Source organism: Scyliorhinus torazame, chromosome 13 (genome assembly GCF_047496885.1).
Source record: "Scyliorhinus torazame isolate Kashiwa2021f chromosome 13, sScyTor2.1, whole genome shotgun sequence".
NCBI classification, from domain to species: Eukaryota; Metazoa; Chordata; class Chondrichthyes; order Carcharhiniformes; family Scyliorhinidae; genus Scyliorhinus; species Scyliorhinus torazame.
Window position 1 is genome coordinate 211,802,958 of NC_092719.1, and position 26,351 is coordinate 211,829,308.

General features: G+C 50.9%; 1 protein-coding gene across 2 annotated transcripts in view; it reads left to right on the plus strand.

Moving 5' to 3' along the window:
• LOC140388596 (uncharacterized) overlaps window positions 1-26,351 on the plus strand; it is a 102,603-nt gene that overhangs the window by 2,909 nt on the left and 73,343 nt on the right. The window contains exon 1 of one of the 2 annotated variants that reach the window (XM_072473029.1): window positions 13,763-13,844. The exons of the other annotated variant lie outside the window; for it this stretch is intronic. The gene's annotated coding sequence lies outside the window, so the exon portion shown is untranslated. Of the gene's footprint in view, window positions 1-13,762; window positions 13,845-26,351 lie in introns of those variants that run through there. 2 annotated transcript variants of the gene reach the window in all.

Consider the following 26,351-nt stretch of genomic DNA (forward strand, 5'->3'; position numbering starts at 1 on the left):
GGGATGAAGACTTAAGTGGTCATCCATTGGGTAGTTAAGGGTCTCAATTGGCCAAGGGTGTGCAGGCCATCTACAGGCAGGTAGATGGTGGGCAGGCTATGTGCTGCATTTGGCAAGCCCTCAAGCCTTCAAACCCACCGGTGGGGGAAGGTAAAATCCAGGCCAAGGGGTCTGCACAATGCCAAACTGTTCCCACCAGTGGAAGGATTGCGAACGTGCTTGCACAGGTTTATGGCAATTTGCAAAAGAAGTGATGGGGAATCGGGGGGAAAAACTATTTCATGCAGCGAGTGGTCAGGATCTGGAATGTGGCACCTGAGAGTGCGGTGGAGGCAGATTCACCTGAGACTTGCAGGTGGGAATTGGATCATCATCGGGAAAAGGAAAGAAAATTGCAGGGTTACGGGGAAAAGGGAGTGGAGTGGCATGAGGTAGATTGCTCCGTCAGTGGGCCAGCACAGCCATGGTGGGCTGAAAGGCTGCTTCCTGTGCTCCAACCTTTCTATGGTAAGACTGGGATAAACAAGTACAGCAGGGAAAAATTGAACCTGAGGATGCCGCAGAAAAGGATGATGGGAGGACAGAGGAAGTTATTAGAACTGTAGAATAATACAACAAAGAGATTATTCAGCCATTGTGGCCGTTTGGTATCCACTTAGTCCCTTTCCCCTGCAACTTCTACATAGCCCTGTAATTATTTTCCCAACAACCGTATTGGTGCCTTTAACATGATAAAACATCTCAAGGCCCTTCGCACGAGTGTTATAAAGCAAAGTTAGACAACAGACCATATCAACTAAGGTTAGGACAAATGGCTAAAATATTAGCCAAAGAGATGGGCTTTAAGGAGTGTTTTAAAGGAGGAAAAAGGGGTGGAGAAGTGAAGAGATTTAGGGAGGGAATTCGGAGCTGAGGGCCGAGGCAGCTGAACGGACGGTCGTCAATAGTGGGGCAATTAAGATCAGTGATGTTGACGAGGCCAGGACTGGACGAGTGCAGGAACATCGGACGCACTCCCGTAGACTGGCAGCAAAAAGACATGAAGCTCGAGGCGATGCCTTCGCAGCTGAAGTGATTCTGTGGCTCCTTGCCTCTGAGTCAGAGGGTTGAGGCTTCAAGACGGTGGGCGGGATTTTCTGGTCTCCCATGCGTGCTTCTCCGCGGCGGGAGGCGGTGGGGTCTGCTGGTCTTGCCGCTATCAGTTGGATTTCCCATCGATTCTACCCCACCCCTCCAGGAAACCTATGGCGGGGCAGCACTATCGGAGGGACCGGAAGATCCCTCCGGCCTGAACAGTGGAAGACCAGGCCCGGTGGCCTAGCGGTACAATCACTGGACTAGTCATCTCTGCCACTCTGCGGACGTGGGTTCAAACCCCGCCACTGGGGGGAATTTCAATCTGGTTAGTAAATCTGAAATTAAAGCTAGCCTCGGTAATGAAATGAAATGAAAATCGCTTATTGTCACAAGTAGGCTTCAAATGAAGTTACTGTGAAAAGCCCCTTGTCGCCACATTCCGGTGCCTGTTCGGGGAGGCTGTTACGGGAATCGAACTGTGCTGCTGGCCTGCCTTGGTCTGCTTTCGAAGCCAGCGATTTGGTGACCACGTCAACAATCATTGACTGTTGCAAAAACCCGTCTGGTTCACTAATGTCCTTCAGGGAAGGAAATCTGCCGCTCTTACTTATGTCTGGCCCTACATGTGAGTCCAGATCCACAGCAATGTGGTTGACCCTTAGCTGCCCTCGCTCCGTAATAGCCTAGTAAGCCATTCAGTTCAAGGGCAATTAGGGAAGTGTAACAAATGCTGGGCCAGCCCAGCGTCACCCATATCCCATCAAAGAATCATGAAAAAACAATTCCAGAGACATCAGCAAATTATCTGAGGCCTCACTTACCCCCTTAAGCGTATGCAAGCGTCTCCTTGATGATATTTTAGCAAGTGTGGAGTCCTCCTCACGTCATAGACAAATCTCTATCTCTCAAACAGCATCTAAAACAGAATTTGATCATTGTTACATTACTGTCCGCGGGTCCGAGTGAGCTACAACAGCGACTACTCTTCCAAACTATCTCATTAGCTGTAAAGCACTCTGGGGTGCTCCTGGGGTCATGGGAGGCACCATGTAAATGCAGGTGGTTTCTTCCTTTAATCATTCGAAGGCACTTAACAACTCACGGACACAGCTACAATAATTCTCTGGCAGACGGCCAAAACTACTTAGAGAGAATCAATATTATTCAAACGGACCGCGGCAGCAGTTTTCTCAGCCACCCTGATCCAGTGCATGAGCTTGATGAATCGGGATGGGGTGAGAGGCTGTGCATTTTAATAAAGAGTCATCAGCAAGTTGGTTGTTCTAATGAAATATTGATGGAATGAATTGATGTCTCATTACTGTGTGGATTTTTTTTTTCTCTCTCTCTGTGTAACAGAGTTTGAATTTTCCCAGATTGGCCAGACCTGTTTGTAACTCCTGGCTTGGCGAGTAGGACCTTGGGAAGTAAAAGCAGTTAGGAATTTGAAAGTACAACTTCGTATTTATGGCTCTGGGAACGGAGATCCGAACACATTTGGCAATTCGGAGGTTTGCCTAATCCACGATTTTCATCGGAACATTAGAATTTCCTGGTCAGAGGCATCAACCCAGGTCCACTGGGATCAGCTCCGGCAATCCCTGTGATTGCATGGATGCAGTGATAATCGAACAACGAATCTTCATCAATTCGTCTGCACCAGGCAGGACGAGGCAAATCCCAGTGGAGGAGCGCTTTGGGAATCTCAGGGCCGAAGCTCCCTGTTTCTCTCATGATTGCTGCATTTACCACATGGCCTGTCCTCAATCGCAAACCTTCTGCATTCCAAGGGACTTTCTGAATTAAACTTTTTTACACCTTTTTTTCCCGATTAAGGGGCAATTTAGCGTGGCCAATCCACCTACCCTGCACATCTTTTGGGTTGTGGGGGTGAGACCCACGCAGACACAGGAGAATGTGCAAACCACACGGACGGTGACCTGGGTTCGGGATCGAACCCGGGTCCTTGGTGCGGTGCGGCAGCAGTGCTAACCACTGCGCCGCTGTGCCACCCGAAAAAACTTTCGAATTACTCAAGTTTCATGACAAATTGGAGGCCCCAGCTGCCTGCTCGGGTGGGTGGGTGGTGTGGTAGCCTGTGTTAGGAGGATTACGGTACCTAGCAATGCTGGAATACCATTGGTGGAGAATGTACTTGTTCCATTGGATAAACTTGCATGTTAATTCCACCTTGCAAGGCGGGGTATAAGAGGCCGTGCTGCCCCAGCAGCTTCCTTCTGTACCTGTGCTGCTGGGGCAAACATCTAGCGTATTAAAGCCTCCAATTGTCTCCAATCTCGTTTCTGAGGTTATTGATTGTGCATCAATTTAATACGCAAGATTTAAAAGAATGGAGCTCCGAATCAAGCCGGAGTGTCTGCAACTCAGCCCCCACGCGACAAACTCAGCGGCAACCTTCAAGCACTTGCTGGCATGTTTTAACGGATACCTCGGAACGGCTGAAAACACACCCACGGGAGAACAGAAACTGCAAGTCCTGCACTCGAGGGTGAGCCCAGAAATTTACACCATCATCGAGGACGCGGACGACTTTGATGCAGCAATGGAGCTGCTGAAAGGACATTATATTTGCCTGGTAAACCAGGTCTACGCTCGACATCTGCTAGCGACGAGGCGACAAATCCCTGGGGAAAATCTGGAAGAATTCTACCGTGCGCTCCTGGTGTTGGGGAGAAACTGCAGCTGCCCACAAGTTTCGGCCAGCGACCACACAGAACTTTTGATCCGGGACACTTTCGTTGCAGGTATGCTGTCCTCCCAAATCCGCCAGCGATTGCTGGAGAAAGACACCCTAGGCCTCAAGGAGGCATGGGCCCTTGCCGGCTCCCTGGATGTGGCCTCCCGAAACGCCCGCGCTTACGACCCCGACCGCGCGGCAGCCCCCTGGGCAGCGTGGAACCCCCCCGTGGCCGTCCCTGAGACATCTCCCATCCCCCCACAAGCTTGTGCTGCAAGACGGCCTGGCAACCCCGGGGGCCCCCCTGCTATTTTTGCGGGCAGGCCAAGCACCCCCGACAGCGCTGTCCGGCCCTCGCATCCACCTGCAAGGGATGTGGTAAAAAGGGCCACTTTGTGGCGGTATGCCAGGCCCGGTCGGTCGCTGCGGTCTCTGGTGGCGAATGCGGACCGCCACCACAACCCACTCCACGGTCCCCGTGCGGCCAGCGGGTGCCGCCATCTTCCTCCTCCAGGGCCATGTGTGGCCTCCGGGCCCCGCCATCTTGTCCCGCGGACGCCACCTGCGATGGATGGGCGGCGCCATTTTGTGCACCCCCAGCCATGTGATACCAATGGGCGCCGCCATCTTGGATGGGCTCCCAGGACCCCAGCTTGGCTGACCACACACATCCCGAAGAGAACATTCAACTACTGCCACGGGTAGCCTCGGTGACCAGTCTCGGCCCCAAACACTATCGACTGCTACGACGACGGTGCTAGTCAACGGGCATGAAACGCCTGGCCTAACCGGCTCTGGGAGCACGGAGAGCTTCATACACCCCGACCCGGTAAGGCGCTGTTCTCTCCTCGTCCACCCCGTTAATCAAAAAATCTCCCTGGCCTCCTGTAGCGCACAATGACTTACGCGAGACGAGAAGCGATGAAGTCTATCTAGGCTTTATTAAGCGAGACTTGTCCCCAGCAGCTCAGCCAATAGTCTCTCGGCTTCACAGGTACCACATTACCCCTAATACATACCACCACACCTCCGGATCTCACTCATTAGAGATCTAGGGGTTTTGTATAGCTAACCTCACAGTCCAAGGAAGGGAGTTCAAAAACTACCGACTCGACGTCCTTCCCCACCTCTGCGCGGCCACACTCCTAGGATTGGATTTTCAGTGTAACCTCTGTGGTGTTGGGTGCTCTGATGCACAGATGAACCAACACAGTTGTATTTGGTACAACTCTATTTTATTTTATCTTCTATATACAGTTCGTTCTGGATACTCTGCACGTGGTGTCTCCCTGTGTGTGTATTGTAACAGGTCTGTCCTTGTCCTGGTCTCCAGCTAATACTGGCCACCAGGTGTCGTGTTTGTCCTTTTATACTGTCCCTGTCCTTGTCTGTGATTGGTTGTGGTGTTGTGTGTTCTGATTTGTCTGTTGGTGTGTCTATCATGATGTGTGTGTTTGAATATCCCCCCCTTTTTACAAAGATATGTGCCTACCTGGTTATAAATATAATCGTGTCGTGTGTGCATCTAAGAGTGTGTGTGTGTGTTATTTACAGCATGTGCATACGACGTAACTATATACATGGGGCGATGTCGGGTGCGTCATGCTAATGAGGTTGTACCGTAACAAAACATGAATGCAAAAAAACTTTGATTAGTGGTCCGGTCAAACGATATCTGGAACAATAAAACAACAAAAGGTTATAATACAGCAGTGTTTAACGTTTAAACGTATGAGCAGTGTTATAAGTCCAGTCTAATAGGTGTGCGACGAATTCGGATTGACCGCCTCAAGGGTGGGTCAAGAACCACCGGCTGGTGTGCAAGCCCGGTCAACTTCTGTTTGTTCATTTTCGGCATTACAAATATCCGTCCCATTTTCTGGTTCTGTATCCTCGCGAACATGTTTGTCGACTTCATTGAGGTGGCCTGATTCAGGCACCTGTGACACCTCAAGAATAGGCTGGTCCTCAAGTCGGTTCAGTTGTGGAGATTTGGGTTCACACTGGTTCACATTGGACTGTTGCAGGTGATGCTGTTGCCGAAGTCTCTCCTTTTCCATTTGCTTTACTTCCTGCAGTGCTTGGTTTTTCATTCATGCAAATATAACATTCAACATCTGTGTTAGCGTTGCCTTGGCTGTGGTTTGGTTTATTAAGTTTTTGCTGGCCAGGTAAATATTGTAGCACGTTTTAACAGCCTGTAACACAGTTCCTTCGTGTATTTCTATATGCTGAGATGTTACTGCAGTTAGTAAGGCCTTAATTATCTGCAACTGAACACCTTCGTCGGCTTGTGGTCCTAATTGTCTCTATGATTCGATCAATTAATTTCTTGCCAGGTGTTGTACTGTCTGGGGCATTACCAGTGAGATGCCTATAGGCAATTAATTTCAGTAAACAGTCAAGTGATGTGCTGACTATGCGGGGACATTTCGACTGGCATGCCAACTCAAAAGGGAGAAAATACTTGTCTGCTTCAATAAAGTTTGCCTTGGATTTGACAGGTGGCAAGGTCCCAGAAACAGCCTTAGCTTCTGCATGGGGAGGATTTTAGCTGGTGTGGCCTGGTCACGGGTGGCGATGGAAGGGGCATGATCCGTGGCAGCTCCACGAAGTCATCCTTGGGAACCAGTGGAGGATCCAGCGTGTGTGTACGGTTCAGTTGCGAGCGTGGAAGGCGGCGCAAGGCTCGCCGATTGCGCCTACGCACCAATCCATCCGCCATGCATACCAGGAACGAGGTGGAGTCTTTTTTCTTTTTATGTTTGTGGTGGACGGCATCTTGTAGCCGATGGGTCGTTGCCATTGAAGAGGCACCATCACTAATGTCATGCAAGGTGATGAATGTGCCAGATGTTGAAGTCGGCCGAGACCGTGCACGCTGGTTCTGGCCACATGCTGTGCTGGAAGGGCGACTCCGCAGAGGAACGTCAAAGCATGTCGCCTTGGAGAGAGAATTGTTGCTCGCTTCAGCGTCTGGCGATGGCGTGAATTGGTGTATCCGTCTTGCACCGCCGGTGCTGGTCGCCACTGCCGACCCAATGTGACTGCCACGCGATCCATTCTCTGTCGCCGTGGCATCCGCCGTCACCCTGAGCGTGCCATCACCGAGGCCGCGACACTGCCCGTCCGGAGCAAAGTCTGGCGTACGCGACTCAGAGTCGGCGCTTGGCTGCTCCCCATCTGGAGTCCGGTCTGCCTTCCGTCGATGCCCCCCGTCCGGAGTCCCAACAGGTTCACTGGAGGCAGCCGAGATTCCCTGAAGCTGCACTTCTGGAGTCGGAACATGCAGGAATGCACCGACCAGTGGAGAGGCTCGAGTCATCAAGGGTGGAAGCGGTGCGGCGCCACCGCAGTCGTCAGTGGTCCCACCATGATCGTCGAGTGCCTCTGTACGCACTAGGCGAGGTCTGTCACCTTGCACCTTTTGCATGGGAAGTGGGATGTTGTCGTCACTCGTCTCACATCCCGTGGATAGATCCTCATTAACAGCTTGCTGTTCACTAGGGTTGGGTAAATTGTCAGAGTTTTCATCTGGTGGTGCAAACCATGTCGGTGGACTGTCATTGTCTTGCCATTGTCCTTCATTTGGGTTTTTCTTCTTTGAAATTTTAAATCTTCCCCCAGACATTGCAGAACCTTGTTTATTACCCTCAAATTCTTCCATATGTATGGTCTCGAATGTAGGATCCAATGTTTCTTTCAACATTGTACTATTTTCCAAAGAACATTCCGTTTCAATTTTCTTCTCAGTTACCTCATATGTATCTTTGTCTAATGTACATGCCTTCATAGTCTCTGGGTCTGATTTTGCTGGGACTGGCATAGTCACAGTCTCTCTTTTACTGTTCTCAATTGCCCACATTATACTCCCCAGACATAACTGCTTAATCTCTGGGGTTATTGTGGCACAATGGATAATTGGGTCGACCTTATCTGCATCTTCACCATTAGTGGAAAGCACACTTGGTTCACTTGAAACTGCTGCGGGTTTCAAGTTCTTTATCTGGCTACTCGATGTCGGTATCCTCAGGATTCTTGCTCCAATGTTCTGCTCATTTATCAGTGGAGTGTGTATAGATTCAATGCAGTTAATGTCCCCCTCAAGGTTTGAAGAGTCATTACTGACTAACTGCTGGTCTCCGAAGTTGGGACTTTGCGGTGTTGTGTTGAAGGGAGACATTTGTCCCTGCTGTAGGTATGATTCAGGTAGTGTTATTTCCATTAACTGAGGATCAATGTCTTGTCCATTCTTTTTATCCGTACTAAAACACTGGCAATTCTCAGTCTGCTCCTTGCAAGTTAAACATACAAGTGATTTCTTTAGCAAATCCTCAGCATCCTTCTGTGACCGTGCAGCATTATTAATCTCTGTTCGGCTATAATGATCCTGAAGGTCAGCGCAGAAACCCTTTTCCTTCGAGCTTGGAGGAGGCGATTCCTTTGGCTTGTCTTCAGTTGGGCTTGAACAGTCATCAGCGCTGTGCCCTTCATTGTAGCATGAGAGACCGTCATGGTCATGCTGCTGTGCAGTGGAGCATGGTAGGCTGTTATAGCCTTGCTGTTCACGTGAGCATGGCAGACTTGCATCGTCTGCCGCTGGTTGGTCAGGAGAGGTTGCTAGACCCTCATGGTCTTGTTCCTGCAAGGACTGCGCATCGGAGTCAAGCGTTTTTTCTATCGTGGAGTCGGGAACGCTGAGCAGGACGTGGACCATGCTCTGTGTGGCAGCAAGCCGCTCTCTGTGGGCTTGCACCGCTCCCTGTCTGGTAATTTCAGGCTGCGGCATCATCCTGCACTAATGAGTTGGGACGTCATATCTGCTGGGTTGAAGATCTTCAAATCCGAAAAATGAATCCGTATCTGCGTCGGATTCAATGTGAGGGTCGCCAATGTGCAACACGAAAGGTTCGTCCGCGTCGTAGTCGTCTAGGACCATGGAGCTGTCATTGGGCTCGCGAGGTCCAGAAAAAATGTAAAGATCGGTCTCGAAGTATTCGAGGTCGGAATCATCGGCTTGTGCGTAGTTAACTGCTTGTTGCAGGGTACTTCGGAGGTCAAATTCATCTCCTGGGTCAATTTGCGGCAATGTGCTGTCATTCCAGGTGAGGGAAGGTTGTTTTACAGCTTTAACAGATTTTTGTTTTTTTATTTGGGACGTTTCCCTTTTAAATTGGATTTGGGACGTTTCCCCTTTAAATTGGTGCGGTCTGGGGCCTCTGACATCCTGACGCTCGGTATGTAGCACGTAGGAAGCGACTGCGCATTCGCAGATCGCTGTTCCTTTACCGATGGCCGTTTTCTTGACTGCGCATGCGCAGCGTCTCGCGCATGCGCAAACGAAACTTCCGGTTCTGCGCACTGCTCGCGCAACTGTGCTAGCGTGATACCTTTAACAAGATGGCCGCCAACCTCGACCCAGCCCTCTCTCAGGCCCGGGACTTCGGCCTCTGGGAACTCGGGCTCCGGGATCCCGGCCACGAAGTGAGTACTGCCGCTTTTCTTACCTTTATTTGCCGATTGGAGTGCGTTTTCCTCACAGTACTTGGCGAATTTGTCCAGGACTGCCTGGTAATCGTACCTTTGTTGCCTCCTGAAGAACCTGAACCTTGTGAATATTTCTTTTGCCCTTGCACCGGTGATGGTGAGGAGAAATTCAATTTTTTCATTATCATCCAGGTCTTGGAGTTCAGCTGCCACCAGGAACAATTCAAACACTTGCCGGAATCGCCGCCAGTTTTCACGGAGGTCGCCGTGGCACTGGAGCGGCTGCGGAACCGGGAGCTCTATCATTTTGCCTGGGCACTGCTGGTTGTCTCTGTACACTGAGGTATGCCGGCAGGTATCGATCCACTCCTGTACCATGTGGTGTTGGGTGCTCTGATGCACAGATGAACCAACACAGTTGTATTTAGTACAACTCTATTTTATTTTATCTTCTATATACAGTTCGTTCTGGATACTGTGCACGTGGTGTCTCCCTGTGTGTGTATTGTAACAGGTCTGTCCTTGTCCTGGTCTCCAGCTAATACTGGCCACCAGGTGTCGTGTTTGTCCTTTTATACTGTCCCTGTCCTTGTCTGTGATTGGTTGTGGTGTTGTGTGTTCTGATTTGTCTGTTGGTGTGTCTATCATGATGTGTGTGTTTGAATATCATGACAACCTCCAAAGTCTAACTTTCAAATTCAGCGGCCCTATACCCCCCCTCACTGTCTGCAGCCTCGCGGCCCTCAAGGTCGATCCGCCTTCCCTGTTTACGAACCTCATCCCGGATTGCAAACCCGTTGCCACCAAGAGCAGACGGTATGGTGCCCAGGACCGGATTTTTATTAGGTCAGAGGTCCAACGGTTACTGAAGGAAGATGTCATTGAGGCTAGCAACAGCCCCTGGAGAGCTCTAGTAGTGGTGGTAAAGACCGGGGAGAAGCATAGGATGGTCATCGACTATAGTCAGACCATCAACAGGTTTACGCAGCTGGACGCGTACCCTCCCCCCTGCATATCTGACCTGGTCAACAGGATCTCGCATTACAAGGTCTTCTCCACGGTGGATCTTAAGTCCACCTACCACCAGCTCCCCATCCGCACTAGTGACTGCAAATACACTGCCTTCGAAGCAGATGGGCGGCTCTACCACTTCTTAAGGGTTCCCTTCGGTGTCACTAACGGGGTCTCGGTCTTCCAACGAGGGATGGACCGAATGGTTGACCGGTACGGTTTACGGGCCATATTCCCTTACCTCGATAGCGTCACCATCTGCGGCCACGACCAGCAGGACCACGACACCAACCTCCGAAAATTCCTCCAAACCGCAAAAATCCTTAACCTAATGTATAACAAGGATAAATGCGTGTTTAGCACCGATCGTCTAGCCATCCTCGGCTACGGAGTGCGTAATGGAGTGATAGGCCGCAACCCTGAACGCATGCGCCCCCCTTATGGAGTTCCCCCTCCCGCATTGCTCCAAGGCCCTGAAGCGCTGCCTAGGCTTTTTTTCTTACTATGCCCAGTGGGTCCACAACTATGCGGACAAGGCCCGTCCACTGATCCAATCCACAGTTTTCCCCCTGTCGATAGAGGCCCGCCTGGCCTTCAGCCGCATCAAAGCAGACATTGCAAAGGCCACGCCATCGACGAGTCCCTCCCTTTCCAGGTCGAGAGCGACGTGTCCGACGTAGCTCTGGCGGCCATCCTCAACCAAGTGGGCAGACCCGTGGCCTTCTTCTCACGCACCCTACACACCTCCGAAATCCGCCATTTCTCAGTCGAAAAGGAGGCCCAGGCCATAGTAGAAGCTGTGCGACATTGGAGGCATTACCTGGCCGGCAGGAGATTCACTCTCTTCATTGACCAATGGTCGGTTGCTTTCATGTTCGATAATGCACAGCGGGGCAAGATAAAGAACGACAAGATAATACGGTGGAGGATCAAACTCTCCACCTACAACTATGAGATCCTGTATCGTCCCGGGAAGCTAAGCGAGCTTCCTGATGCCCTATCCCGCAGCACATGTGCCAACGCACAAGTGGACTGCCTCCGGGCCCTCCACGAGGACCTCTGGCACCCGGGGGTCACTCGATTTTTCCACTTCATCAAGAACCGCAACCTGCCCTACTCCATCGAGGAGGTCAGGACAGGCACCAGGAATTGCCAAATCTGCGCGGAGTGCAAGCCGCACTTGTACAGGCCAGAGAAAGCGCACCTGATAAAGGCTTCCCGTCCCTTTGAACGCCTCAGTATGGATTTCAAAGGCCCCCTCCCCTCCACTGACCGCAACACGTACTTCCTGAACGTGATTGACGAATATTCCCGGTTCCCTTTCGCCATCCCCTGCCCCGACATGACCGCAACCACCGTCATAAAATCCCTCCATAGCATCTTTGCACTGTTCGGGTTCCCCGCCTACATACACAGTGATAGGGGGTCCTCCTTTATGAGCGACGAACTGCGTCAATTCCTGCTCAGCAAGGGCATTGCCTCGAGCAGGATGACCAGTTACAACCCCCGGGGAAACAGGTAGAGAGGGAGAACAGAACGGTCTGGAAGACCGTCCTACTTTCCCTGCGGTCCAGGAATCTCCCAGTCTCCCACTGGCAGGAAGTCCTCCCGGATGCCCTCCACTCCATCCGTTCACTGCTGTGTACCACGACCAACCAAACACCTCATGAATGTCTCCTTGTCTTCCCCAGGAAGTCCTCCTCTGGGTCCTCGCTCCCGACCTGGCTGGCAGCTCCCGGACCCGTCCTGCTCCGAAAACACGTGCGGGCGCACAAATCGGACCCATTGGTCGAGAGGGTCCATCTCCTCCACGCTAACTCTCAGTACGCCTACGTGGCGTACCCCGACGGCCGACAGGATACGGTCTCCCTACGGGACCTGGCGCCCGCTGGATCCCCACACACACCCCCGCCACCAGCCCCACCCTCCCTCCCACCGGCGCACCCCACTGCCGCCCCCTTCCCAGGTGGATCGGTTCTTCCACCGGTCCCGTCTAGGCTCTGCCCACCGGCACACCCCATAGCTGCCCCCTTCCCTGGCCAGTCGGCCATTCTGCCAGCCACGTCTAGGGGTGATGAAGCCGCCGCAGAAGCCGAAACCACGCTCCTGGACTCATAGACGCCCGAACCTCCACCGACATCAACACCAAAGCTATGACGATCGCAGAGGACGCCCAGGGCCCCCGATCGACTAATTGCTTCCTTTTGAAATATACATTACTGTTGCAAATAGTTAAAAGTTGTAATGAGGCAAAACGCTGTACGGAGGAATTATGGTACCTTCATAACTATAACCTCTACCACTTCTACCACGTTGTAATACAAAGCCACCATCCCCGCCGGACTCTTTTTTAACAGGGGGTGAATGTGGTAGTCTGTGTTAGGAGGATTACGGTACCTAGTAATGCCGGAATACCATTGGTGGAGAATGTACTTGTTCCATTGGATAAGCTTGCATGTTAGCTCCTCCTTGCAAGGCGGGGTATAAGAGCCCGTGCTGCCCCAGCAGCTTCCTTCTGTACCTGCGCTGCTGGGGGAAACATCTAGCGTATTAAAGCCTTCAATTGTCTCCAATCTCGTTTCTGAGATTATTGATTGTGCATCAGGTGGGAAAGAAGATTCTCATGACACTCCTTCGAAGGAGAGCAGGGGAGATTTTCTCCAGTGCCATGGCCAATATTTGGCCCTCATTCAAATTGACAAAATGCAGAATATCTGGTCATGATCACATTGGTGTCTGTGGGATCTTGCTGTGCATAAATTGGCTGCCCTGTTTCCTACATTATTACAGTGACCACACTTGTATGTTTTCAAGAGGGCTGGTTTAGCTCAGGGTTAAATCACTGGCTTTGAAAGCAGAGCAAGGCAGGCCAGCAGCATGGTTCAATTCCCGTACCAGCCTCCCTGAACAGGCGCCAGAATGTGGCAACTAGGGGCTTTTTACAGTAACTTCATTTGAAGCCTACTTGTGACAATAAACGATTTTCATTCATTTTCATTTTCATTGGGGCTAAAGGGTTCAAAGGATATGGGAGGGGGGGCATGGTGGAGATATGGGGAGAAGCGGGAACAGCCATGATCATAACGAATGGTGGGGTAGGCTTGCAGGGCCGAATGGCCTCCTCCTGCTCCTTTTTCCTATGTTTCTATGATGGGCTGAATGACCTCCTTGCACTGTAAAGGTTCTGTGATTCTACGTTTCCCACTGCAGTCAACATTGTAGAAACATCACAGAAATAGTTTCTATTTAAACATTGATCTTTAATATTAATCTTTTCAGTATTGTCTTTAATTTGCCAATGATGCTATTCATTTAACTACAAAATAAAAATTCTAATATTTTAGTCAGGAATTTGGTGATGCTCTGACACTCAACTATGGTAAATAGCAGCAGCATCTGAAAGCAGTAAATGTCACACATCAGACTTCCTGAGACCTCACCCTTATCTCAGCGTCATTTCCTTAACCTCCTCTAAGAATTGGTGTGGTGAAATAAGAAAAGTTGCGATCGTACGTGCCAAGTTTTATCTTGTAAAAACTGGGATCGATTACTGATCACAGAACAGAACTGGGTGAGTTACAGATATTTAATGTGATGATTAATATTTTTTGCTAGTGCTAAGTTAGCTTAAATATTAACCCTTTGACTGATGTTTTTTAATGGTTGGAGTTTTGCAGATGTTTCTGGTCCAGATTCTAGAACGAGAGGCCATAGTTTTAGGATAAGGGTTGGCAGATTTAAAACAGAAATGGGGAGGAATTATTTCACTCAAAGGGTGGTGAATCTGTGGAATTCTGTACCCCAAAATGCACCGGATGCCGGAACGCTAAACTAATTTAAGGAGGGGATGGATAGGTCCTTAATGAGTAGCAGGGTGAAGGGGTATGGGGAGCGGGCAGGAAGGTGGAGAAGAGGCCCAGAGGAGATCAGCCATGATCGTACTAAATGGCGGAGAGGGCTCGAGGATCTGAATTGCCGACTCCTGCTCCTCGTTCTTATGCTCAGATGCAGGGACATGAGAAAGTCCACTTTGCCAGCTGCGGGATTTAAATTAAGTTAATTAAATTCATCTGGACTAAAAAGCTAGCATCAGTACTGATAGCTGCAAAATGACTGGATTGTTGTTAAAAATCTACCGGGTTTGTTAATGTCCTTCAGGGGAGGACATCTGCCAACCTTACCTGCATGGCTCTGCAGTAATGCGCTTCATTCCGAACTGATCTCAGAAATGGTCCAGCAATTTGTATCAAACGGCATTGAGGAAGTCCAACAGGAATAAAACTGGATGGACCACCTAGCATCAACCTATACAATGGACACAATGGGTGGAAGTCTCCCATCCCGTCCACGGCGGGTTTGGTGACGGGCGGGAGTGGAGAATCTAGCGGGTGTCATAGGTAGGAAACTCGCTTGCATAGAATTGCGGAGTAATTCTCCCAATGGTGGGTCGGTCTTCCCACTGTCTGGTGACGTAGACGCCATTTGCACCTCACGATTGCTCATTAAAACAGGTGCCCACCGACATCCAGTCAGGCCGTGTAATCTTGCGCCAAATCAGCGGGAAAATATGTCAGCGTCAAACCCGGTTGCTATTGAATGGCGTGCACAAGGCGGTCCTCAGTTCGCCAGGTTCGAGGTGAGTGCAACAAAGCGTTTCTGTCTTAGTGTTGCGATGCTCCTGATGCGCTGTTCCCCACTTTGCCGGCCCAGACAGGTTCATAGACAGCACCGTGCTGCTGGACCCATGGACCTTCCTGTGCCACCGAGTCGCAGCAGTACTGTCCTGGGTTGGGGAATACAGAGGTCTCCTTCCTCCTAGTGCCACACACCAGTGTCTATCTGGACAGCGCTGTGCTGCCACCATAACAAAGACCTGAAGTTCGACTGGGGGTGGAATGCGAGGTGAGGCCCTAAACTTCAGACATTTGTTCTAGTCGATGCACGGGTCCTGCAGCACAGTGCTGTCCAGATAGACATTGGGGTGTATCACCAAGAGGAAGGAGACCTCTGTACCCCCAACCTCAGGCACTGCACTGCTTCGACTTAGTGACACGGGAGGGTCCATGGGTCCAGCAGCAAGGTGCTGTCCAGGTCAGCATGGAGATGGGAGGCAGCAACCGACCTGCCTCGGCAATCATAGAATCATAGAATTTACAGTGCAGATGAAGGCCATTCGGCCCATTGAGTCAGCACCGGAAAGAGCACCCTACTTAAGCCCACCCCTCCACCCTATCCCCATAACCCAGTGACCCCACCTAACCTTTTCTTTTGGACACTAAGGGCAATTTAGCATGGCCAGTTCACCTAATCTGCACATCTTTCGATTGTGGGAGGAAACCGGAGCACCCGGAGGAAACCCACGCAGACACGGGGAGAACGTGCAGACAGACTCTGCACAGACAGCGACCCAAGCCGGGAATTGAACCTGGGATCTGATGTGTTAGGCTGACTGGTTCGATGTGGATTGCACTTGATGCAGGGAAGCTAGAAGCAGACGTCTAACACTGGAGAAAATTCAACACTGTTTCATTCAACGATAGAAGTGATATACATATTCAGCTGTGGGTCGACTTGATACTGAACTGACTGGAGACCTTGTATTAGCCTGACCAGACCTACTAGCTACCGCATGGTGTTTGCACTGTGCTAGCTCGTGGACTCTGACTGTCTCAGTGGCTGGGTCCAGAGAGAGCAGGAAACCTAGTGCCCTCTGGCTTTATAGTGGTAGTGTCCTGTCTGGTGATTGGCTGCACTGTGTTGTGTGCTTATTGGTCGTCCTGTATGTCAATTGAAGTGTTGGGTGCTCTGAGATACAGACGAACCAACACGGTTGCGATTGGTACAACGCAGCTTTATTCTATTAAACTATTTATACAACAAACCTGGTACTCAGCACGTGGTGACTGTGTGAGTGTCTTGCTTTGAGGTCCTTGCCCTGTGCCGTCCCCTAATGGACTGCCCAGGAAGTGTTGTGTTTCTTGTTTTGTACTGTGTATGCTCTTGTCTGTGATTGGCTGTCGTGTTATGTGTGCTAATTGGTCCGTTGCTCTGTCTATCATTATGTATGTGTTTATGTGCTGTGATGTTCACTTGAATATCATGACATCCCCCCTTTTTTTACAAGATTATGTGCCTACGTGGTTATAAATAGAAATATGTCCTGAGTGCAGCTAAATGTGTGTGTGCATGTAATATTTACAGCATGTACATGGGGCTTAACTATATACAAGGGGCGATGTCGGGTGTGAAATGCTAACGAGGTTGTACCATAACAAAAAGAAAACAATGTGGAACGATAAAACGAATGCCTGTAACGAGAAAAACATAGACATGTTAAAACAGTGGTTGCAAGAGTTCAACGTGTAAACAGTCTCATAAGTCCAGTCTAGTAGGTGGACGATGAATGCGGGTTGACCGCCTCAAGGGTGGGTCGGGAACCACCGGCTGAGGTGCGGGCCTGGCCACGGGCGGCGACGGAAGGGGCCTGGTCGCAGGCAGCTCCACAAAGTCGCTATCAGGAACCACTGGAGGACATGGCGTCAGTGTAAGGTCTCGTTGCGAGCGTGGAAGTAGGAGCCCGGCGATTGCACCTACGCGCGGATCCATCAGGCATGCATACCAGGAACGAGCGGGGAGCCACGCATCGGAGAACTTCGGCAGGTGCTGACCAGCCACCTTCTGGTAGGTGGATGCGGACGTCGTCTCCAGAGGCCAGGGCGGGAAGATCAGTTGCCCGTGTGTCATACGATCGCTTCTGGCGACCGCGCTGCAGTTGCATCCTATGCACTACCGGAGCATGGTCTATTGTTGGTGCCAGAATGGAAGGCACAGTGGTTCTGAGGGCGCGACCCATCAGCAGCAGTGCTGGTGAGAGACTAGTGGCTAGTGGGGCCAAGCGATAGGCCAGCAGGGCGAGGCAGAAGTCCGACCTGGCAGCAGCAGCCTTGCAGAGGAGCCGCTTGGCAATGTGAACGCCCTTCTCCGCCTTTCCATTTGACGGGGGGTGCAGAGGGCTGGACGTCATGTGTGTGAAGCCATATGAGGCAGCAAACAATGACCATTCCTGGCTGGCGAAATAGGGCCCATTGTCTGACATGTCAGTCATTGGAATGCCGTGGCGAGCAAAGGTGTCTTTGCAGGCCCTGATGACAGCAGATGACGTCAAATCGTGCAGGCGTATTACTTCTGGGTAGCTTGAGAAGTAGTCAACTATGATGACATAGTCCCTGCCGAGCGCGTGAAACAGGTCTACACCCACCTTCGCCCAGGGGGACATCACCAGCTCATGGGGCAGAAGCGTTTCAGGAGGTTGCGCCGGCTGAAACCTTTGGCAGGTTGTACAGTTGAGCACCATGTTGGCAATATCGTCACTGATTCCCGGCCAGTATACCGCCTCTCGGGCCCTCCGTCTGCACTTCTCGAGCCCCAAGTGGCCTTCATGTAGTTGGTCGAGAACCAGCTTGCGCATGCTGTGCGGAATCACAATCCGGTCCATCAATGATGGCCAGGTCGTCTTGGACATTGTAGAACTGAGGGCACTGCCCTTTTAGCCACCCTCCCGTCATGTGGCGCATCACTCGCTGCAGAAGGGGGTCGGCCGCAGTCTCTCAGCAAATACGGGCCAGACTGGAGTCGTCAGCCGGCAGATTTGCCGATGTGAAAGCCACCTGCGCCTCGACCTGACATACGAACCCCTCCGCATCTGGCGGCGTGCTCACTGCTCTGGATAGGGCACCCGCAACGATGAGTTCCTTCCCTGGAGTGTAGACCTGTTGGAAGTCGTACCTCCTGAGTTTAAGTAGGATGCGCTGGAGGCGAGGGGTCATCTCGTTCAGGTCCTTGTTTATTATGCTGACCAGGGGGCGGTGGTCAGTTTCGACAGTGAACCGGGGAAGACCATATACATAATAATGGAACTTGTCTAAACCAGTTAGCAAGCCCAGGCACTCCTTTTCAATCTGCGTGTAGCGCTGCTCTGTGGGGGTCATGGCCCGCGATGCATAGGCAACTGGGGCCCATGATGCCGTGTCATCCTGCTGCAGGAGCACTGCTCCAATGCCGGATTGGCTGGCATCAGTTGAGATTTTGGTGGCATGAGACGTGTCAAAAAACGCCAATACCGGTGCAGTGGTGAGTTTGTGTTTGAGCTCCTCCCATTCCAGCTGGTGTGTGTGTTGCCACTGGAACTCTGTGGACTTTTTGACGAGGTGGCGCAGAGCCGTCGTGTGGGAGGCAAGGTTGGGAATGAACTTCCCCAGGAAGTTGACCATGCCAAGGAAGCGTAGCACTGCTTTCTTGTCGGCCGGCTGTGGCATGGCTGTGATGGCGCTCACCTTGTCTGCATCCGGATGGACCCCTGACCGGGGCATATGGTCCCCCAGGAACTTCAACTCGGTCTGGCCAAAGGAACACTTGGCTCGATGGAGGCGCAGGCCATTTTCCCGTATGCGGGCAAAAACGCATTGGAGACGATATATGTGCTCCTGTGGTGTGGTGGACCAGATGATGACATCGTCCACATATACGCGCACCCCTTCGATGCCTTCCATCATCTGCTCCATGATCCTATGAAAGACCTCGGCTGCCGAGATGATGCCAAATGGCATCCGGTTGTAGCAGAACCTGCCGAAAGGGGTGTTGAATGTGCATAGCTTTCGGCTGGAGGGATCGAGTTGGATCTGCCAAAACCCCTTAGAAGCATCCAGTTTCGTAAATATTTTCGCCTGGGCCATTTCACTGGTGATCTCCTCCCGTTTGGGTATGGGATAATGTTCCCTCATGATATTATGATTGAGGTCTTTGGGGTCAATACAGATATTGAGCTCGCCGGAGGGCTTCTTGACACACACCATGGAGCTGACCCACGGCGTGGGCTCCGTGACCTTGGATAGGACCTCTTGGTCCGGGACATCCTGCAGCTGCTGCTTGAGGCGGTCTTTAAGTGGCGCAGGAACTCTGCAAGGTGCGTGAATGACCGGGATGGAGTCCGGTTTGAGGCAAATTCGGTAGGTGTATGGCAGTGTTCCCATGTCCTCAAATGCCTCCTGGTTGTGGGCGCGGAGCGATTGGAGCTGTGCGTTGAACTCTGCATCCGGTCAGATGTGCCGTCTGGAGAGAGAGAGTGGACTCGTTGCACGAGGTGGAGAGCCTTGCTTGCCTGTGCGCCCAGCAGGGAGTCCTTCGATGAGACGACTAGCTCGAACGAGAGTGTGGCCGTGTGTGTGTTATGTGTCACCTGGGGCTGGCAGGATCCCATAGCCGGGATAACGTTCCCGTTGTAGTCGACCATCCTGCACCGGGATGGCCGGATTGGTGGTCTGAACTTCATGGCGTAGAAGGCTGACCATGCTATGAGGCTGGCGGAGGCGCCAGTGTCCAGGCGGGAAGTGATCGGCGATCGGTTGACCGTCAGGGTGTCACACCATTCATCGCCCGGATTGATTGTGTTGTCCCGGTTCCCATCAATGACCGCAACCCGGAAGGCGTCTTGGTCATCTGTGTCTTGGTTTGGATGTCGTAATGTGGAGGCTGAATGGTCCGCACGTTCCTGCGAGGTTGTCGGAGATGCGGAAGATCAACAGGTTGAGCCGCTCGACAGTAAACAGCGTAGTAGCCCATCTTGCCACAGCGTAGGCATTGTCGGGTTTTTGCGAGACATTGCCCTTTTAAATGTGCAGCTCCACAGTTGTCGCACGTCGTGACGTCATGGCGTTCGTTACACCACTGCGCATGCGCAGTTCGGTCTTGCGTTGAGCGCGCCTGCGCATCACATCCCTCAGTGTTGCCGTAGGTTTTGGCGCGCACAAGCGCGGGAGGCCTCGAAAAGCATGCGAAAAGGCCGCCCTCGTCCGGGCCGCCCTCATCCGGGCCGCAGGCCGGGAGAAACTCGATCGCCTGGACCCGTTCGGCCTCGTGGGTCGCCTGGCTCTCCGATCCGGTCGCGTAGGACCCCCTCCGTGCCGATTCGTTCGCCTGAAATTGGGCATAGCTGCTGGTCGCGTTCTCGTGCAGGACACAGGCTTCAACTGCTGATGCTAAGGTCAGGCCTTTTATTTTTAGAAGCTGCTGGCGTAGGCTGCCGGAGGCAACCCCAAAAACGATCTGGTCCCAGATCATGGACTCTGAGGTGGTGTCGTAACCGCAGGACTGCGCGAGTATGCGGAGATGCGTCAGGAAGGACTGAAAGAGCTCATCCTTACCTTGCAGGCGCTGCTGGAAGACATACCTCTCAGAGCTCTCGTTGACTTCAACGTTGAAGTGTTGATCGAGCTTGAGGAGGACCGTGTCATACTTAGATTTGTCCTCGCCTTCTGCGAACACCAGGGAGTTGTAGACATGGATGGCGTGCTGACCTGCGGTGGTGAGGAGGATGGCAATCTTCCTTTTGTCCGAGGCGCCCTGTTTTTCGTTGGCTTCCATAAAGAGCTTGAAGCGCTGCTTGAAGAGCGTCCAATTTATGCCCAGGTTCCCAGCGACTTGCAGCGTCTGCGGTGTGTTGATGGTGTCCATGGCACAGGATGGCAGATTTGTGGGTAGGTTTCGATTCACTTCTGGTACCATGAAGTGTTGGGTGCTCTGAGATACAGACGAACCAACACGGTTGCGATTGGTACAACGCAACTTTATTCTGTTAAACTATTTATACAACAAACTTGGTACTCAGCACGTGGTGACTGTGTGAGTGTCTGGCTTTGAGGTCCTTGCCCTGTGCCGTCTCCTAATGGACTGCCCAGGAAGTGTCGTGTTTCTTGTTTTGTACTGTGTATGCTCTTGTCTGTGATTAGCTGTCGTGTTATGTGTGCTAATTGGTCTGTTGCTCTGTCTATCTTTTGGATTTCGGCGGCAGCGGTGCGCAGGGGCCTTCTGGGAGGTGAGTAGCGACTTTAAAACCACTTACCTTTACAGGATCAGCCCTTTGGATTTCGGCGGCAGCGGTGCGCAGGGGCCTTCTGGGAGGTGAGTAGTGAATTTAAAAACCCTTACCTGGTCCCGTGTCTGTTCTTCTTTTCTGTTTTATTTGTTTTTATATAAGGCGGGAACCGGAAGTTCGACCCGCGGACCTCTGGGAAGTCCCCCCCCCCAACCAATAAATTCTGGTGGAGAGGAAACCCGAGACACTACACGTGTAGTGTCTCCCACCCGCCCTCCTCCTCTAACCTAATAATAAGACCCATTGGTGTGAGGTAAGTGCCATATTATATTATTATTATATTATTAGCATTGTGCAGGTCAAGGTTCGGAGGTGGAGGAGCAGTCTCTGTCAGCGAGAGAACCTGAGAACATCTAAGACACTCAGAAGGTAAGAAGGTAAGTAAGTGATTTTTACTTATTTTTACTTTTATACCTTTTTTCAAATTGTGTGTGTCGGGGGGAAACTGAAGTGACATCACAGAAAAGCTGTGGCCAGAGTGGCTAGTATTTGGTAACTAATTAAACATAATAACTTAATTATAATTTAGAGGGATATCTAAGCCAGAGATCGGAGAGTTCTATAGTTAGCTATCGCATTTCTATTAGAAATCTAGTGCTCGGAAACAGATAGTTGACAGTAACTTTGAAATTAAAAAAAAAATATTTTAAAAAAAAAGACAAATTTTAATTTTAATTTTAATTAATTGACGCAATGTCAGTTAGAGGGGTGCTGTGCTCTGACTGTGAGATGTGGCAGGTCCGGGAGGCTTCCAGCGTCCCGGATGGCTTCATCTGCAGAAAGTGCACCCAACTGGAGCTCCTCACAGACCGCATGGTTCGGTTGGAGCAGCAATTGGATGCACTTAGGAGCATGCAGGTGGCGGAAAGCGTCATAGATCGCAGTTATGTAAATGTGGTCACACCCAAGGTGCAGGCAGAGAAATGGGTGACCACCAGAAAGGGCAGGCAGTCAGTGCAGGAATCCCCTGTGGTTGTCCCCCTCTCGAACAGATATACCCCTTTGGATACTGTCGGGGGGGATAGCCTATCGGGGAAAACAGCAGCAGCCAGAGCAGTGGCACCACGGCTGGCTCTGATGTTCAGAAGGGAGGGTCAAAGCGCAGAAGAGTAATAGTAATAGGGGACTCTATAGTCAGGGGCACAGATAGGCGCTTCTGTGGACGTGAAAGAGACTCCAGGATGGTATGTTGCCTCCCTGGTGCCAGGGTCCAGGATGTCTCCGAACGGGTAGAGGGCATCCTGAAGGGGAAGGGCAAACAGGCAGAGGTCGTTGTACATATTGGTACTAACGACATAGGCAGGAAGGGGCATGAGGTCCTGCAGCAGGAGTTCAGGGAGCTAGGCAGAAAGTTAAAAGACAGGACCTCGAGGGTTGTAATCTCGGGATTACTCCCTGTGCCACGTGCCAGTGAGGCTAGAAATAGGAAGATAGAGCAGCTAAACACGTGGCTAAACAGCTGGTGTAGGAGGGAGGGTTTCCATTATCTGGACCACTGGGAGCTTTTCCGGGGCAGGTGTGACCTGTATAAGAAGGACGGGTTGCATCTAAACCGGAGAGGCGTAAATATCCTGTCCGCGAGGTTTGCTAGTGTCACACGGGAGGGTTTAAACTAGTATGGCAGGGGGGTGGGCACGGGAGCAATAGGTCAGAAGGTGAGAGCATTGAGGGAGAACTAGGGAATAGGGACAGTGTGGCTCTGAGGCAGAGCAGACAGGGAGAAGTTGTTGAACACAGTGGGTCTGGTGGCCTGAAGTGCATATGTTTTAATGCAAGGAGCATTACGGGTAAGGCAGATGAACTTAGAGCTTGGATTAGTACTTGGAACTATGATGTTGTTGCCATTACAGAGACCTGGTTGAGGGAAGGGCAGGATTGGCAGCTAAACGTTCCAGGATTTAGATGTTTCAGGCGGGAGAGAGGGGGATGTAAAAGGGGAGGTGGAGTTGCGCTACTTGTTCGGGAGAATATCACAGCTGTACTGCGAGAGGACACCTCAGAGGGCAGTGAGGCTATATGGGTAGAGATCAGGAATAAGAAGGGTGCAGTCACAATGTTGGGGGTATACTACAGGCCTCCCAACAGCCAGCGGGAGATAGAGGAGCAGATAGGTAGACAGATTTTGGAAAAGAGTAAAAACAACAGTGTTGTGGTGATGGGAGACTTCAACTTCCCCAATATTGACTGGGACTCACTTAGTGCCAGGGGCTTAGACGGGGCGGAGTTTGTAAGGAGCATCCAGGAGGGCTTCTTAAAACAATATGTAGACAGTCCAACTAGGGAAGGGGCGGTACTGGACCTGGTATTGGGGAATGAGCCCGGCCAGGTGGTAGATGTTTCAGTAGGGGAGCATTTCGGTAACAGTGACCACAATTCAGTACGTTTTAAAGTACTGGTGGACAAGGATAAGAGTGGTCCGAGGATGAATGTGCTAAATTGGGGGAAGGCTAATTATAACAATATTAGGCGGGAACTGAAGAACATAGATTGGGGGCGGATGTTTGAGGGCAAATCAACATCTGACATGTGGGAGGCTTTCAAGTGGCAGTTGAAAGGAATACAGGACCGGCATGTTCCTGTGAGGAAGAAAGATAAATACGGCAATTTTCGGGAACCTTGGATGACGAGTGATATTGTAGGCCTCGTCAAAAAGAAAAAGGAGGCATTTGTCAGGGCTAAAAGGCTGGGAACAGATGAAGCCTGCGTGGAATATAAGGAAAGTAGGAAGGAACTTAAGCAAGGAGTCAGGAGGGCTGGAAGGGGTCACGAAAAGTCATTGGCAAATAGGGTTAAGGAAAATCCCAAGGCTTTTTACACGTACATAAAAAGCAAGAGGGTAGCCAGGGAAAGGGTTGGCCCACTGAAGGATAGGCAAGGGAATCTATGTGTGGAGCCAGAGGAAATGGGCGAGGTACTAAATGAATACTTTGCATCAGTATTCACCAAAGAGAAGGAATTGGTAGATGTTGAGTCTGGAGAAGTGGGTGTAGATAGCCTGGGTCACATTGTGATCCAAAAAGACGAGGTGTTGGGTGTCTTAAAAAATATTAAGGTAGATAAGTCCCCAGGGCCTGATGGGATCTACCCCAGAATACTGAAGGAGGCTGGAGAGGAAATTGCTGAGGCCTTGACAGAAATCTTTGGATCCTCGCTGTCTTCAGGGGATGTCCCGGAGGACTGGAGAATAGCCAATGTTGTTCCTCTGTTTAAGAAGGGTAGCAAGGATAATCCCGGGAACTACAGGCCGGTGAGCCTTACTTCAGTGGGAGGGAAATTACTGGAGAGAATTCTTCGAGACAGGATCTACTCCCATTTGGAAGCAAATGGACGTATTAGTGAGAGGCAGCACGGTTTTGTGAAGGGGAGGTCGTGTCTCACTAACTTGATAGAGTTTTTCGAGGAGGTCACTAAGATGATTGATGCAGGTAGGGCAGTAGATGTTGTCTATATGGACTTCAGTAAGGCCTTTGACAAGGTCCCTCATGGTAGACTAGTACAAAAGGTGAAGTCACACGGGATCAGGGGTGAGCTGGCAAGGTGGATACAGAACTGGCTAGGCCATAGAAGGCAGAGAGTAGCAATGGAGGGATGCTTTTCTAATTGGAAGGCTGTGACCAGTGGTGTTCCACAGGGATCAGTGCTGGGACCTTTGCTCTTTGTAGTATATATAAATGATTTGGAGGAAAATGTAACTGGTCTGATTAGTAAGTTTGCAGACGACACAAAGGTTGGTGGAATTGCGGATAGCGATGAGGACTGTCAGAGGATACAGCAGGATTTAGATTGTCTGGAGACTTGGGCGGAGAGATGGCAGATGGAGTTTAATCCGGACAAATGTGAGGTAATGCATTTTGGAAGGTCTAATGCAGGTAGGGAATATACAGTGAATGGTAGAACCCTCAAGAGTATTGAAAGTCAAAGAGATCTAGGAGTACAGGTCCACAGGTCATTGAAAGGGGCAACACAGGTGGAGAAGGTAGTCAAGAAGGCATACGGCATGCTTGCCTTCATTGGCCGGGCCATTGAGTATAAGAATTGGCAAGTCATGTTGCAGCTGTATAGAACCTTAGTTAGGCCACACTTGGAGTATAGTGTTCAATTCTGGTCGCCACACTACCAGAAGGATGTGGAGGCTTTAGAGAGGGTGCAGAAGAGATTTACCAGAATGTTGCCTGGTATGGAGGGCATTAGCTATGAGGAGCGGTTGAATAAACTCGGTTTGTTCTCACTGGAACGAAGGAGGTTGAGGGGAGACCTGATAGAGGTATACAAAATTATGAGGGGCATAGACAGAGTGGATAGTCAGAGGCTTTTCCCCAGGGTAGAGGGGTCAATTACTAGGGGGCATAGGTTTAAGGTGAGAGGGGCAAGGTTTAGAGTAGATGTACGAGGCAAGTTTTTTACGCAGAGGGTAGTGGGTGCCTGGAACTCGCTACCGGAGGAGGTAGTGGAAGCAGGGACGATAGGGACATTTAAGGGGCATCTTGACAAATATATGAATAGGATGGGAATAGAAGGATACGGACCCAGGAAGTGTAGAAGATTGTAGTTTAGTCGGGCAGCATGGTCGGCACGGGCTTGGAGGGCCGAAGGGCCTGTTCCTGTGCTGTACATTTCTTTTTTCTTTGTTTTTGTTCTATCATTATGTATGTGTTTGTGTGCTGTGATGTTCACTTGAATATCATGACATCAATCACTGCCTGTCTGCACTTCAGTATATACATGAGTAGATATTATGACAGGACCCTGGAGCTGTGAAGCAACAGTACTAACCACTACTACCGTGCCGCCCGATGTCGGTGTTGCGGCAAACAGCGAATCGAGAACAGCGCGGCACAATGGCAGACGGGCTTTGCTGCACTCGCCTTGGAATGTCTTCTGATCTGAGCACCGTCTTGTGCTTGCCGCTCATTAGCAATCAGGTTTCAGAGTGACGTAATTTCAAGTTGGCGTGATGCAAGTTTTCACAGCTGGTAGAATGCCGGCGGGAAGCTGTTTTAATGGGAAGACCGACCCGTCCTTCACCTGCCATGTTGAAAATAGCTACACGATTTTAACTTGGTGGATTTCCGACCTTTTTGCTCCCCTTGGATTCTCCGTCTTGTCGACCATCAAACCTGCTGCTGGAGGGGGATTGCCACCTTTGAC